We start from the raw sequence: 16,706 nt of genomic DNA, 5'->3' as shown, positions 1-16,706 counted from the left end.
GATGTCTATTAGCATAAAATGTTTCCTAATCTTGGGCACTTCTAATAGACTCTTTGGCAAACTGCAACATCTTCTGCATGTCTTGCAAGTATGTCTTTACAGCATTATTTTTAATCCCTTGCATCCAACCATGACTAGAGACCTAGGTTGAAACCTGTACAAAAGCATAAAAGTATTGAAAACAATACTAGAATGCTTTACACTGTTATAAACAAATTCAATCATGGGTAAATATTCTTCCCATGCAATCTATCTCTTAGAAACATATGCACGAAGCATATCTTCTAGTAGTTGATTTACTTTTTCTGTATGGCCATAGGATTGTGCATGGTCCGAGGAACTCATACTCAAAGTAGTATCCAAGTTCTCAAACAATAAACTTGGAGTCCCTGTCACTGACTTTGTCAAGTGGCAAACCATACAATTTAAACAATTGGTCCACAAACTGGTGAGCCAATTGAGTAGCTTATATGGTTGATCTTGTAGGTAAAAATCTAGTCATTTTTGTCAATCTATAAACGACGACCCATATGGTAGCATGATCTGTGCAGGTTCTTGGTAAACCGGTAATAAAATCCATGGAAATACTTTCCCATCTCCAATGGCTATAATAAACCTGTGCTCCTAAGCCTTTCTGCCTTAGTCGTTTGACAGACTTGACAACCTACGACATAGTGTTCCACAAACTGTCTCAACTTAGGCCAATAAAAAGTGTGTTTCATAAGAGACAAAGTCCAGTGTACCCCTAGATGTCTTGCACTAGGTGCATCATGACACTCCCTAAGAATCTTAGATCAATAATCCCCAAAATCTGATACACAAATCTTATCATTTCAAAACAGCAAACCTCTTTCCGCTTGCATGGTGGCCGGCACAATCTCTGAGTCTTGGTCAACCATGCCAAAAAGAAAAAGTATGGTCCTTCCATCTGATCTAGACATCGTGGGTTTTAAACCACTTAATGCTAAGTAACAAGTCTACGTAATCTAGGTGCAAAATATAGCACTACAAAAAAGTCTAATAGTCTTGAATCTGGAGAGGAAAACTATCAATCTTTCGATCGCAAAATTGTTTCCCTGCTGGAATACGGACCTCATAAGTGTGATCACTTGGTGTCGTGTCCGGCTCAAATTTCTGCACAAGTTTGTCATGAACAAAATTGTGAGAGCTTTCGGGATCAAAAAGAATGTGAACTCATTGTTCCTTTACTTAGCCATAAGCGTGGAACAAATCATTAGGACCAAACAGCGTATGACAAAGTACAATTGCAAAAGATAGGACAAGTAAGAATATGTTGACATAAATACATTTAACGTTGGCAGCTTTAGACTTAGAACCTTGGCCTTGCTTTGATTTTGAGACTGAGGGTTGCGGGTTGCCACTAAGTTTGGAGCATTTCACTTTCATGTGTCCCCGTTCCTTGCAATGGAAACACCGACCTTCCTTCTTGAGCCATAAAGAACGAAGGAGCCAATCTCGGCTGATGCCCTTAGTCGGATTAGATCATTTCTTTGAGGGATTGTCCTGGGACTTTCCCTGATTGGTGCCAAAACAATTTTGAGTAAACTTACGTTTATTCTTCGCATTGTTATCATGTGCAGTCGCACTCTTTGCAAGTATCATCATATCATCATAAATGCATGCAAATGATATGGCTTCTCATGCAAAGACGTAGCTTTATTATTCTTTACTTGGAGTACTGATTCAAACCAAATCAGGAGTGGCTACTATGGCATATGCAATTCATGTGGGCAATTTTCGGTGACAATTATATAGGAATCTGGTAAACCAGCCACAAAAAATCCAAGCAAATTGGTGGAATCCATCTTTGATGCCCGTGTTTGTAGATCTCTAAACTTCTGTAGACAGGTCTCGAACATGAGATTGTTCTTGACCATATCAAGGTCTCTGAATTTGCTCACAATATCATAGTCCCCCTCCTTCTTCAAGAACTCCTCCTTGAAGGTATCCTCGAAATCAGCCCATGTGGTGGGTTGCTGCCGCCACAGTTCCTTCCACCATAGGAGGGCTTTCCTTGAAAGATAGCTAACTGCCAATTGAATCTTCTTGCCGTCAAAGTATAGATGAAATTTGAAGTGGACTTGCCCCTTGTGAAGCCATGTGTCCACCACTTCTTTAGCTCTAGCCTTGTGTTCCACGAATATGGATCTGGAGTGATATTTGGGCCTAGAATAGAGGCCCTTGCCTCTATGTGTGTAAAGGTCTACATAGTAGTAGTCATCATCATGACAGAACCCTCAAGCATCATAAATTGTCGAGCCAAATTAGTAAGGTCAATAGAAGATGCTTTGAAATGGCGATCCAAGCCTGTGAGGAAATCCTGAAAAGTTAGCTTGGTGACAAGGTCATCATAAATCCCTTCGTCATCCCTGGCTGGTAAACCCATCATATGCTCCTCCTAGGGAACAATAGGGATATTAGCTTTTGGGATTGTTTTTTTGCTTTCGAGAATTCTGTAGCTTTCTTAGACTCCACAGGTCTAGCCAATTGCCAATGCAACATGATCTTCCCCCCTCTTCTTATAGCGCCTACCCCTAGAAGCCTTAATCAAGGAATTTGCACGCTCGATCGTCTCCTCCTTGACTTCGCAACAGTTCAAATCGCCCCACTTGACTGTAAATCCAATTGTGTCGCCCTAAGCAAATTGTCCTACTTGCCTAGAAGTCCAACTAGAGCACCAATCCCTAATGTAGATCTAACTCTTGCGATTTCTCCAGCGAATCAAGCACTAGCTTCAATGATGCATGCCCCGACATAATCTTGATGATCTCACTAGTGTAATCATCCACACTTGCAGGGATACAAGGCAAATTTTGAATTTGAGACATACCTGGAAGAAAATTTGTTCTCCTTCTCTCTCAAAGATTCATACCTCAGATTTTGGCTCTGATACCAACTGACCCAACCCCAAGCGCTTCTGAGAACCCGGACTTGCAAACAAACCCAGACAGCCATAGAAACGATGAAGAACTAGCAGGTTGCTCAATCAACAAACCATGACATCTATGAGAAGGATCTTGGATCAAGAGATGTCCCCTCCGAGCCATGACCTAAACTATTGGCACATCATCCATCTGGGCACAACCAGCCTGGCGTCCCATATCACCAAGTGGTGCCGTTAAGGGCCTCAAACTTAGATGAACCTAGGGGATCACTAGACAGCAAGTGCGAGTCCACACTCAATCCAAGATCAGACCCGCGAGAGAGAACTAGCTCACTCCCACTCATGATACTCACAATTGAGGCCTTGAACCCCTTATATAGGCTTAGGCCCAAAAGTAGCGCTAAAAATAGCAAAAACCCTAATCTATCAATGCCCCTACAACTAAGCTTAATAATTGCCTGCATCTAGCCCTAAGCCTCCCCAGGCTTCCTAAGCTAGTGTCATGTGACTGACACACGTCAGATATGATCCATGCACATGCCAATTACTCCAAGATTCATGAGACACTTTTAGTGCCCATGTAGATCCATATTAAGCCATTTCTAGAACATTAGGGCCTAGTCATAGCCTTCCATTCCATAGAGCAATAACTATGTGTGACTACCACATGGTTGCCAAACTTAGGCCTGGGCAAGCTGGGTGAGCCATATAACCACCAAACTTTAAAATCTTCTGAAAAAGAAAAATAGACAATCTCGATAAACAAAATAAACAACCATTGCGGCTACCAACCATCCCATATCCATCTTCCCTCCAATAAAACTCATCTTCAAGGCAAAACACAACATTCAAGCTACCATTGTGGATGATCATGTGATGAGCATCCGCATCTTTTTAGTCCTCTTTTATGCACCTCTCAAGAAAATGTATCCTTGTGGCATCTACAAGAACTTCTACACTAAAGCATCTCTCTTTTGGCTGACTATCCTTTTTTTAGTATTGTCAATACAATCTTTCCATCTTGAAAACTCAATCCATCCATACCTATCCATCTTTGTAATTCTAGTAAGCTATCATTGTTAACTTTACTCTTTCCTACCAATACCATGGTCTCGAAACCATAAAATTTGCTATTGTCAAAAATCAACCCCTATGACAATGCACTTCAAGCTAAGCACTATATTGACCACTACCACAACAGCAATGGCCATCACATAAGTCTCATGATTTATGTACTAGATTGTTTCCAAAGAAAATGACTTACAAATTGGTGCTAAGTTCTTTCTAGGAGAATGGGAAAGTTTGATGAGATTCATTGAGTCATAAGACCCTTTATAGTGGAACAATACCCTTGAACATCAAAAAATAAATTGAACTCATGAATTGCAATTCGAAAATAAAAAGTTATGCCCATCAAAGCCAATATGAGATTATCTTCATACATTGTATGGAGGATTACCAGAATTCGAGCAACTGCGTTTGAGCGAGGCAGCGGTTCAAGACTTTCATAAAATTTGACATTCTAGTGTGATGATTTCAAAAAGTATCATGCATTGCTTACTTTTATGGTTGTTGTCCTACCCATGATATTATGAGTAACCAATTGTCTTACATATAAACAACAATTTCTAAAAATGTTTGGCTATGTTTTTGCAAGGGTCAAGGAAGAAGGAGGGGTTGAAGAAAGGGGTCAAAGGATGTGTTTTTCTTGTGCAATTTCCATTTTAAAGGAAAAAAATACTAGGAGGAGGAGCCTCCTAGGAGGCCGCGATATCACGCCCTCTTGGAAGGCTCATCCTGCCAATTTTATTTGGGCCATAACTTGGTCAATTAGACTCCAAATATGATCATGTTTGTAGTCAAAATGATTGGAAAGATATGAATGAATCCATTTATCATGCTAAAGTGTCAAAATTCTAGAGCTTTAGATAGTTTGTACCTATCTTTGTTTCATGAGAGCTATACCTTATCAAACTCTATATTTTCTTATGACCATAGATTTTTCTCATATAGAGTTCGGGTCCTTGGATTCCTCCCTCCATCCTAGAGGTGTATACATGGTCATGTACATATGAAGGTGATCTATATTTAGTTAGCATCATGGTCATAAGATGATCAATAATTTATTAGTTTCATACTTTAAACATTTTATTCATATGATTATTTCATGTACAAGATGGATCAAATCATATGGGTAGCATAAAAATCAATGAGCTCTAGCTATTTGTGATGAGTTTTGCTAGGAGGAGCTTCTATATCATGGGTGGGACTATTGTTGTTTGTATGTAACTCCACAAAATAAAGAATTTACCCCTTCAACTCACGTGCTACCTTACATAATTTTGAGTGACTTCCTCGATATGTAGACATTGCAACATTTACCCTTTTGTATCCATTAAATGATTGCTAACTTGCATGGATTTATCATTTATCAAATTATAGGTTTTCTCTTTGTATGTTGCCATTTAACCTTTAGTATTCATTGAGACTTGCATGGATTTATGAGTTATCCAATAGTAAGTTTTATCTTTGAAAAAAATAAGTAAAAACAATCTCTGATAGTGTCATGTAGATTTATGAGTTATTCAATAGTAAGTTTTATATTTGTAAAAATAAGTAAAAACAATCTCTAATAATGTCATGTAGATTCAACCATTTTTAGTACAAAATTATTGCTACTATAGGTTTAGACAAAGTTCCTCACAAGCATTGCTCAAACTCCAGGCTCGCTCGAACGCAATCGCTCGATGTTTCTACTTACCCGTATGGAGGGACAATAAACAACCTATTACAATCTTTAATGACCTCTCTTATGAGAGCATCGAGTCTATGCTATAAACTTTTGGAAACTTGCTTGGAATAAGCTCATGTTATTCATAGAAATACTCAATTTCATCAACAAAGGGGATCATTTTGCTTATTCTTCAACCAAAGGGACCACCACTGTGTTTATTTGAGCTCTAGGATTGACATCAGTATCTACTATACTGAAAGAACTTTCTCAAAATCCAGCAATTTAGTTTGCTACTGATCACATTGGATGTAGAGAAATTTCTTGATCAACAAGCCAAAGACCCCTTGGATAATGTGATTTTTTTAGTTAACTCAAATTATAGTAGCCTTTAAGTCAAAACGACATGCTCACAAAAGTTATAAGCATAATACCAAACAAGATAGAGGACCCGTATACACATTCTACAAATGGGCACATATAGGTTGAACATGCTAGGGACCTTTAGGATCTATGCAAAAGCTTGGTCTTCACTGATACACGTACATAAGGAAAATAATACCAATAAAACATGTGATATACAACACAACTGATCTAGAAATTAATACATACACATCCCCTTTGTTATCTTTGCTAAGAAAGTACCATTCTCCACCTCATAACTAAAAACGGTCAACAATCAACCCCTCCAACAAAACTCATCTTCAAGGCAAAACACAACATTGAAGTTGCCATTGTGGACGATCATGGGATGAGCATTCTCATCTTTAGTTCTCTTCTACACATCTATCAAGGAAATGTATTCTTGAGGCATCTACAAGAACTTCTACATTAAAGCATTTCTCTTTTGGTGACATCCCACATGTGACTATATCTTTTTTCTAGTAGTGTCAATACAATCTTTCCATCTTGAAAACTCAATCCATCCATACCTATCCATCTTTCTATTTCTAGTAAGCTACATGGTTAACTTCACTCTTTCCTACCAATACCATGGTCACAAAACCATAAAATTTGCTATTGGCAAAAATCAACCCCTATGACAATGCACTTCAACCTAAGCACTATATTGAGCACTACTACAATAGCATTGGCCATCACATAAGTCTCATGCTTTATGTACTAGATTGTTTCCAAAGAAAATGTCTTACAAATTTGCGATGAGTTCCAGGAGAATGGGAAAGTTTGATGAGATTCATTGAGCCATAAGACACTTTACAGTGGGACAATGCCCTTCAACATCAAAAAATAAATTGCACTCATAAATTGCATACCCTAACACATAGTAGAAGAGTTGGAAAATAAAAGTTATGCCCATCAAAGCCAATATGAGATTATTTTCATACATTGGATGGAGGGACAATAAATAAAATGTTACAATCTTTAATGCCCTCTCTTATGAGAGCATCGAGTCTATGTTATAAACTTTTGGAAACTTGTTGGAGGATCTTCAGACAACTCACCAATCATGAAGTGCTTTTTTCTACTAGCAAAATACAAGCACTCAGATGAAGCTACACAATGCTACAACATCGGACTGCAGCAACGCCTCTATCTGATAGATTTTTTTTGTCGATGAAATATTTAAACTAATTTTTCAGAATCTCAAAGAATCTAGAACCCTTAGCTTGATCACGTGACACATGGTAGATTAGGTCAAACCCTTAGCTTGGTCAAGGTCTTGACAGTGTCACCCTATCTGACATGTCATTAGCTTATCCAAAAGTGCAACATCATCGCTTGAGTCATCTTATCTACCACATCAGCAGTCTAGCTCATCTACCACATCATCGTCCACATCACCAATGCCATGTCAGCACTAATTACCACATAACCAACCACATCATCTACCATATCAGCATCTAGATCATCATTGCCATGTTAATGGTGGCTCACCAGTGCCACATCATCAAGCCACATGGATAGGCCATGCCATTATCAGCATTGCCACATGGCATAGCCCCTACTAGGCATAATTACCCCTTCAAAAGCACACATTGTATGTTGCATGTGCACACAACTACCACCTTATCATTGTACTCCACAGACACACCACTTCACAAGCACACATTGCATGTGAATCTGATTGCCACATCATCATTGTAGCCACCTCTTTCATCTTTCGTCACTAGTACACTCATAGGCATCCCTTGCGGACTTGCTTTAGTCACTGGGTTTGGTGATGGAAAGCCACCAATGCAACAAGACTTCTTCTGACTATTTTCTTGTGGAGGATAAATCCCTTTTAAAATAGGTTTCAATAATCATGAAGGAGCCACCGTACTCTCCCTTGGCTATAAATTCTCTCTCTGCTTGCTTGTTTTCAGCCCCCTTTTTCATCTTTCTCACTACTGCTCATAGCCATCTCTTGTGGACTCACTTTAGTAACTAGGTTTGGTGATGGAAAGCCACAACAGTAGCAAGAATTCTTTTGACTATAGTCTTGTGGAAGATGAAGCCCTTTCAAAATGGGTTACTTGGTGACCCAAGATTGTCATTCACTAGATGGATCACTTGGAGGAGAAAGTTTGTGTTCCACAATGTTGACCCAAGATTCACAGGATGGATTGCTTTGTAGAAGGAGCTTTGGGCAGGCCTTCAACATTATAAGGACCCATAGTTTGTGAAGTATGTTGCTGAAGGGTCCCACTATACTCTATGTTGAGCCTATGTCATAGAAGCCTTGCATACATCACAAGTTCTTACTAAATATAAGAGATCTCAGACTTGATCAATTGGAATCTCAACTACTCTATTTTTTTGTATTCACCCCTTTTTTTTGGCTTTGCCTCAATTTCAGAATCACCTTTTAATTCTAAGTGAAACCAATTCGAAACGTATAAGAGTAAATCTTGGATATATATTACTAGGGTCTTTTTAAAGTCTTTTTAAAGGCTGAACACTCCTCCAATGTATTTGGCTTTTCTATATACCTTCAGTTTTAAAGTAATAAATTGTCTTTACATTTATCCATCTTTGGATATGATGGTTTTCTCTTTATGAGTGCTTCACTTAGTTGGACTTTATGATTTGTTGGACATTTTTAAATTATATAGTATGATTCTCCATAATATCGCATCTAAATTAGAAGTACCAAGATATGATCTAATGCAAATGACCACTAAAGTGGCCTGGCTTACCCTGTTAAACCACAACCTCCCAACAAGCAATTAAAAAAATATCACTACGAACATTCCATCCCAAATGTGTCACCCTATTCCTCCACCTTGGCACAGTTCTAGAGCATCTCACACAATCTTTCCTCCTCCATTCTGAAAGAGATCTCCTCACATAATCATTTCTCCTTTAATCTTAAAATCATGACATATGAGAGCTCCTCACACGGTTTTTGTGACATACACAGTCTCCTCACACAGATCTTGAAAGATCTATGCTACAATGTTACCTTGAATGCAAGCTAGTGGTGCAAGACTTGTTTTAGATGTATTCAATGATAGATAGAATATATTTTCTAATCCCATCCCTCTCTTTACCCCTGAATTGGAATTTCATGCAACCTTTTGCATATAATTGCAATCCCAAGGATCGGTATCTCTTTTCTCTTTATTTGTAATATGATGTACACTTTCTCAATGTGACAACAAATGAATTAGGGTGTTCCACACCCACCAAAAGTTGTGTGGCTCTCTGTTTCTCTCTCTCCCTCTTTCATTCTTGCTTCCGTTGAGAGCACTCTCAACTAGTATCAGAGCCTGGGTGATCTAGCTAAGCGTGCGTGAATGCCTAGAAGCTCAGCAGCTCTATAGGAGGAAGGAGAAGCTCTGTGGGAAGCTTTGTGGGTGATTTTACTTGCATCCGAGTGCGCAAAGATCTTGAAGGAACCTTTGGAAAAGTCACTTTGGTTTTGCGAAGTGGTTTTGAGAGCCTATTAAGTGTTTTCAAAGAAAAAGTCGTTTTTTAAGCTTTTCCCTGTTCCGTTCAATGATAGAGACTCCGTATTGACTTGTAGAGGCAACTATTGCTTGCTTTTGGTGTCCCTTTCACTTCAAGAGCTTGGAAACACCTTCATTCTTGAATCTGGAATCATTTCATTGGATTTCTGACTCACTGTGTCAGTTCCTACGTTTTTCTACCGTAGTGTTGGAACTCAAGCTTGGAGCAACCATTTGCAGATCTGTCAGTTCCGATGGACTCAAGAGGTCCTAAAACTTCTATGTTGCTCATCATTTGCACTCTGGTGGAGTTTACAAATAGTTCAGTTTCCAAAAACGTTTTTCAGTCTATGTGTTGGACCCAGTGATTGGGACCATGGTTTTCAAAACCGTCTGTCCCATTGCGTTTTGGATGCCTAAAAACTCTTCACATCAATTCTTGCACGATTCAGTGGAGTATTTTTATAGTTATAGATCTATGTGTATTGGATTTCATCTCTCTGTTATGCATTTTTCATTCTAAGGTTTTGAAACCTTAGATTTATGCCACATGGCAGTGGATAAGTGTTGACTCCCATTTCTCACTCATCGGTTGGGATTTTGGAGTTCCAGTAGAAGAGAGATATTTGCATATTTTCTTGTTGAGTCTGATTATGCAATGGCGCCCATGTTTTGAGGCATCTCAGGTTCTATTTTTAGTAGTGGTCATTGTCGTGGGACCATGATTTCTTGAGCATACCTTATGCAGATCACTCTGGTTGCAGTTTGAGCCATGTGCACTCATTCTTGGTGTGCATTGGGTTGCAGTGGATGATTTATATACCATTTGGAAGCATTGTGATCCTTATTGGATGCACTGATAGGCCCAGATTGCCTTGTGGGATGCTATTTTTATGGACGCTTTGCACATGGATGCTATTTCATGTTGAGGGATAGCTTTGACACATTGCAGGTGATGCACTGATAGTGTTATGCTCTCTTGGATGAGATATTATTGATGCATATGCCCATGGACGGTGTTTATGCTTGAGCCATTTGGCACTTATTGGCATTTTGGATTGCCATTGCAGTTGGCATTTTCATTTGGGCCAGATTTGCTCATATGGATGCATAGTACATGCACATGAGTCAGTTGTATCTTTTGATGCTTTGAGCTTTGAGTTTTGGTGACATTTCACTCTATTGTGGCATGCAAATTTGGGTGCACCTGGTATTTGGTGTGATTCTCTCTTGTAGGTACCAGCATTTGGGATTTTGTTTCATTTGCATCATGGCATCCTCTTCCATGTCTAAAAAGGAGTTTTTCAGCATTAAAAAGTTTGATGGGACAAACTTTTCTTTGTGGAAAGAACAAATAAGGGATGTGCTTATTCAAAAGAAGCAGATTAAACCCTTGGCAGGTATTGAAGCTAAGCCTACAGATATGTCTGAGGATGATTGGAATGAGTTGGATGCATTGGCAAAGTCTACTATTAGACTTCATCTTGCAGAGTCAGTTTATTTCACAGTAGTAAATGAGTAAACTACGGAAGATTTATGGAAGAAACTGTGTGCCACTTATGAGAAGGAAACTACCTCTAATAAAGTTTACCTCATGAAGAGGTTGTTTGAGCTGCAAATGAAGGAAGGGGTCTCCATTGCTTCTCACTTGAATGAATCCAATATTATTTTCAGCCAACTTCAAAGTCAGAAGATGAATTTTGATGCGGAGACGAAGGCAATATTTCTCTTATGCTCATTGCCATCCTCGTGGGATACCTTCCGTACAACTGTCAGTAACTCTGTACCTCGTGGAGTACTGAAATTTGATGATGTTGTGGGTAGCTTGTTGGCCATGGCCATATGAAAAAGGATTGCTACAAGCTGAAAAGAGAGCAAAAGGATAAGAAAAAGAATGCAAATTGGGGTGCAAATCAGAAAGAAGAGAGTCCAAGGGAGGACAAAGGAAACGTGAAGATTAAGGAGATCAATGCAGTCACACATAATAGTGACAATGACATTCTCTTCATGTCTAGTTTATCTGTAGAGTTGCTTACCACTTCAGATGATGCATATTTCCAGGATTGGATTTTGGATTCTGGTGCTTCATTCCATGTTACTCTCCATAGGGAATAATTCTCCACTTATGACAGTGGAAAGACAGGTTGTGTGCATCTTGGAAATGACTATGCATGTGACATAGTGGGAGTAGGTGACATAAAGTTTTCTTTCGAAAATGGGTCTGCATTTATTTTGAAAAATGTGAGACCTATGCCTAAGCTGGCCAAGAGTCTCATTTCAACGGGTCAGCTAGATGATGCTGGTTTTCAGACCAACTTTGGTTTTGGGAGTTGGAAAATTCAGAAGGGCTCTATGCTTTTGGCCAGGGGTGCCAAGTGTGGGACCTTGTATCCCTTACATGTATCAGGGGTGTTTGATCATGTTGTTGCAATAACCGAGCAGCCAAGTACTTCTTTGTGGCATTGCAAGTTGGGGCACATGAGCCAGAATGGAATGAAACTCTTATGCTGTTTGGGTTATGTACCACATTTGAGTTTCTCTGATTTTGAATTTTGTGTGCACTGTCTCTATGGGAAGCATACTAAATCAGCCCATAAAAGAAGGGGAAAGAAAGAGTTTGAAAAGCTTGATTTGGTGCATTTAGACGTATGTGGTCCCATGCCTACACGGTCATTAAGTGGGGCTAAATACTATGTTACATTCATTAATGATGCAACTAGGAAAGTATGGGCTTATGCCATAGCTCGGAAGAGTGATGTGTTCCAGGTATTTCATAAATGGCTGGCCTTGGTTGAGAATCAGTCAGGTAGAACACTTAAATGCCTACGAACTGACAATGGTGGAGAGTATCTCTCTCATGACTTTCAGCATTTCTGTGATACACATGGGATTAAGAGGGAGCTCATATCCCCTCGTACTCCAGAGCAAAATCTAGTTGCAAAAAAGATGAATCATACCATTCAAGAAAGGTTGCAATGCATGCTTTCCAATGCGAGTCTTTCTGGTGGTTTTTGGGCTGAGGCAATGAAGATTGCAATGCATGTGATCAATAGATCACCTAGTAAGAGTTTGGATGGTGGTATTCTTGAAGAGGCATGGAGTGGCAAGAAGCCCACTTACTCTCATTTGTGTATATTTAGGTGTGAGGCATATGCACATGTGCCAAAAGAGCTTCAAAAAAAGCTAGATGGGCTATCATCTCTGGGATCCAAAAGCAAAGAAGATCATACATAGCCATGATGTAGTCTTCAATGAGAAGAAGATGCATAAGGCACCCATGAGGGATGTTGAAATGAGGAGAATCACTTTCTAGGACGTGAATCCACCCACATATGTTGATAGACAGCAAGCTGTCCATGCACCAAATGTGCAAGAAATGGTACCACCAAGTACTCCCATAGGTATACAATCAAGGGTAGATGATGGATCATCTATTGGTGGAAATTATGAGCCAAATGTGGCTGATATGTAGCTGGGACAGCAAGCTGAAATGCCCTTGAGAAGATCATCTAGAGTGTTTAGACCACTTGATAGGTTTGTTCCAGGGGTAGACTATGTGATGCTTATTGATTGTGGGGAGCCTTCTTGCTACAGAGAGGCTATGATGCGCAAGGATCAACGCAAGTGGGAGTATGCTATGCAATCAGAGATGAGTTCACTTATGAAGAATAAGACTTGGGACTTGGTTTCTTTGCCACATGGAAAGAAAGCATTGCCATGTAAATGGGTCTACAAGATGAAGGTCACAGGTGATGATGTGTCTAGGTACAAGGCCCGTTTGGTCGCTAAAGGGTTCAAGCAAGAGAAGGGTGTGGACTTTGATGAGATATTCTCTCTGGTTGTGAAGATGACCACACTTAGATGCATGCTTGGACTAGTGGCAGCAGAAGATATGGAGCTTATGCAAATGGATGTTAAGATAGCTTTCTTGCATGAGGATCTGAATGAGGAAATCTACATGGTGTAGCCAGAAGGCTTTGAAGAAAAGGGCAAAGAGTATTTAGTTTGCAAGCTGAAGAAGAGTCTCTATGGTCTTAAGCAAGCACCTAGAAAATGGTATCAGAAGTTTGATGCTTTCATTCAGTCCCACGGTTTTAGAAGGAGTGAAATTGATCACTGCCTCTACACTAAAAGGGCTAAGGATAATAGCTTGATAATCTTGGCACTATATGTGGATGATATGCTATTGGCTAGCAAGAATACTTATGAGCTAGATGCATTAAAGGCCAAGTTGCATCAGGCCTTTGATATGAAGGATTTGGGACTTGCAGGTCATATTCTTGGTATGTGCATCACGTGTGATCGGAGTAGGGAACTCCTTTGGCTTTCACAGAAGGAGTATGTTACAAAAGTATTGCAGCATTTCAATATGGAGGGGGGGAAGGGAGTGAGTACTCCATTGCCTCCATATGTGAAACTGAGTCATACAGATAGTCCCAAATCAGATGAGGAGAGGGCCATGATGGCCAAGGTTCCTTATGCATCAGCGGTTGGGAGTCTTATGTATGCTATGATAGCTACTAGACCAGAGATTGCATTTGCAGTGGGAGTTGTTAGCCAGTATATGGCTAATCCAGGAAAGAGGCATTGGGAGGCAGTGAAGTGCATCATGAGGTACATGAAGGGTACCAAGGAGATGTGCATCTGCTTTGATAGAGGAGACTGAGATTCATACTATGCAAGGCATGTGGATGGTAGGAGATCCACTTCTGGTTATGTATTCACCTTTGTAGGTGGTGCAGTGTCGTGGATGTCTCGCACACAAAAGTGCGTTGCCTTGTCTACCACAGAGGTTGAGTATGTTACAACCACAGAGGGTTGCAAGGAGGCTATATGGCTTGATCGGCTAGTGGGAGATTTAGGGATTCATACAGGTGTACCGACGTTGCATATTGATTCCATGAGTGCTATTCAGCTAGCACGGAATCCGGTCTTTCATGCAAGGACCAAACACATTGAGTTCAGGTACCATTTCATTAGGGAGGTACTTGAGGACAAGTGCATAGAGCTTGTCAAGGTTCATATAGATGATAACCCTGCAAATATGCTAACGAAGAGTCTACCTAGTCAGCAGTTTGAGTATTGTCATGTATTGATGGGCATTGGATAGTATGCTCACTGGTTGTTTTTCCTTAAAGCCACATTGTCCTTTAAGTGGGAGGTTGTGGGGGTTAAAGGTCACTGTGCCTTTACCCCAGTTATGTACAATACTCAAACACATATATAAATGAATGTAAAAGAAGATAAGGGTGTTCTGCACCCACCAAAACTTGTGTGGCTCTCTGTTTCTCTCTCTCCCTCTTCCGTTCTTGCTTCTATTGAGAGCACTCTCATAGGAAATGGTTTCCTTGCCTATTTTCTGAATTGACAGGCTTCACATACCTTATGCATTTCTGCAACCTTGAACTTAGGCAATCCAGCAATAATATTTTGGGCCTGCATTAATTTAAGTCACTGTACATTAACATGACCAATGCGTTTATGCCAAATATCAATATCTGCAACTACACCGGTCCCATGTGCAAACATTGCTGCACTCAATTCAGGCATGTCCACATCCAATGTAAACATCCTGCCCTTCTTCTTCCCTTTTGCTATCAAGCAACCTTTATTTTTCATATCCTCAACAAAGCATCCATGAGGATTAAATCTGACCTGCAAGCCCTACTCAACCATTTGACCAATAGAAACAAGGTTCTTGGTGATATTCGGGACATGAAATACATTAGACAGGTATATCTTTTTTCCATCTTGCCTAGACAAAGGAATTTTACCAATCTGCACAATAGGATGTGCAGTATCATCACCAGTCTCCACAAATCTTGGTCTTTCTATTTTCCTTGCATCTTGCATCCATTCTGCATGACCTGTCATGTGGTTTGACACACCTAAGTCAACATACCACACATCATTGCTTTCTTCTGCACTTGTCATAGAATTGGTCATGTGTTGCACCATAAACAGATGCTCATTTCTGTCATCACCCTATCTACTAGACGATGCATAACTACCTTGCTGCAATTTTCCAGTCATGATGTCATTCTTCTTTTTATAGCAGTCTTTAACCATATGACCCATTTTACCACAGTAGTAGAATTCAACATTGTTGTTTGCATTTTGGCCTCTCTGCCATCCACCATGACCTCTTTGGCTCCCCCTACCTCTAAAGTTACCACATCCTCCTCCATAGGACTGGTTTTCTTGAATTTGCTGCATATTTTGATTTCTGCCATAGCCTCCAAATCGGCCTGCTCTACCTCTACCTCTACCTCTTCCATCATTTGAGTAGAAGACAGCTTCTTTCGAAGTTCCTCTTGAAGAAGATGCACCACCATTTCTCTGCTTATCAGAAATTAGAAGAGCAATTAACTCCTCAAAATCAGGAAAATTCTCACGGATGGCTATTGGGAGTTCATTACTGGAGCTGAACAAGAACTAGTTATTCCTAATGTTCCCAATCAACAGGAGTTATAGGCATTTAAAGGCTGGCATGAGAGAGCTAGAAAAGTTATGTACTGGCTGTCTATCAGTATTTCAAATTCTATGATTATGCATATTCAGGATGCAAGCACGCCGAAGGAGGCATGGGATACTTTGACAAAAATGTATAGCACAAATACGCAAGCCAGGAAAATGCAGCTCAAGCAGGAGTTGCATAATGTGCAGAGCAAAAATATGAGCATCAATGACTACCACATGAAGGTGAAGAAGATTGCAGATGCACTTGCTGCTATTGGGTCGCCAGTGGAAGATGATGATTTAGTTTCTGTGACCTTGAATGGTCTAGGAAAGGATTATGCAGGCCACTGTTTTATGGGGCCAAGAGCCCAACCAACCAGTCCCAAAAAGCCAACTGAAAAGTCGGTCAGTTTGGGCAGGTTGGCTCAGCCCTCCAGCCCTATAAATAGGGGCCATCCATGCCCTCATTCCTTGCTCATAATCCTTTCCTAGACCATTCAAGGTCACAGAAACTAAATCATCATCTTCCACTGGCGACCCAATAGCAGCAAGTGCATCTGCAATCTTCTTCACCTTCATGTGGTAGTCATTGATGCTCATATTTTTGCTCTGCACATTATGCAACTCCTGCTTGAGCTGCATTTTCCTGGCTTGCGTATTTGTGCTATACATTTTTGTCAAAGTATCCCATGCCTCCTTCGGCGTGCTTGCATCCTGA

This window comes from Dipteris shenzhenensis, chromosome 23 (genome assembly GCF_047967505.1).
Source record: "Dipteris shenzhenensis isolate YYH24624 ecotype China chromosome 23, Dip_SZ_1.0, whole genome shotgun sequence".
Classification (NCBI taxonomy): domain Eukaryota; kingdom Viridiplantae; phylum Streptophyta; class Polypodiopsida; order Gleicheniales; family Dipteridaceae; genus Dipteris; species Dipteris shenzhenensis.
The sequence above is the reverse complement of the archived record's forward strand: the minus strand, read 5'-3'. Positions refer to the sequence as shown.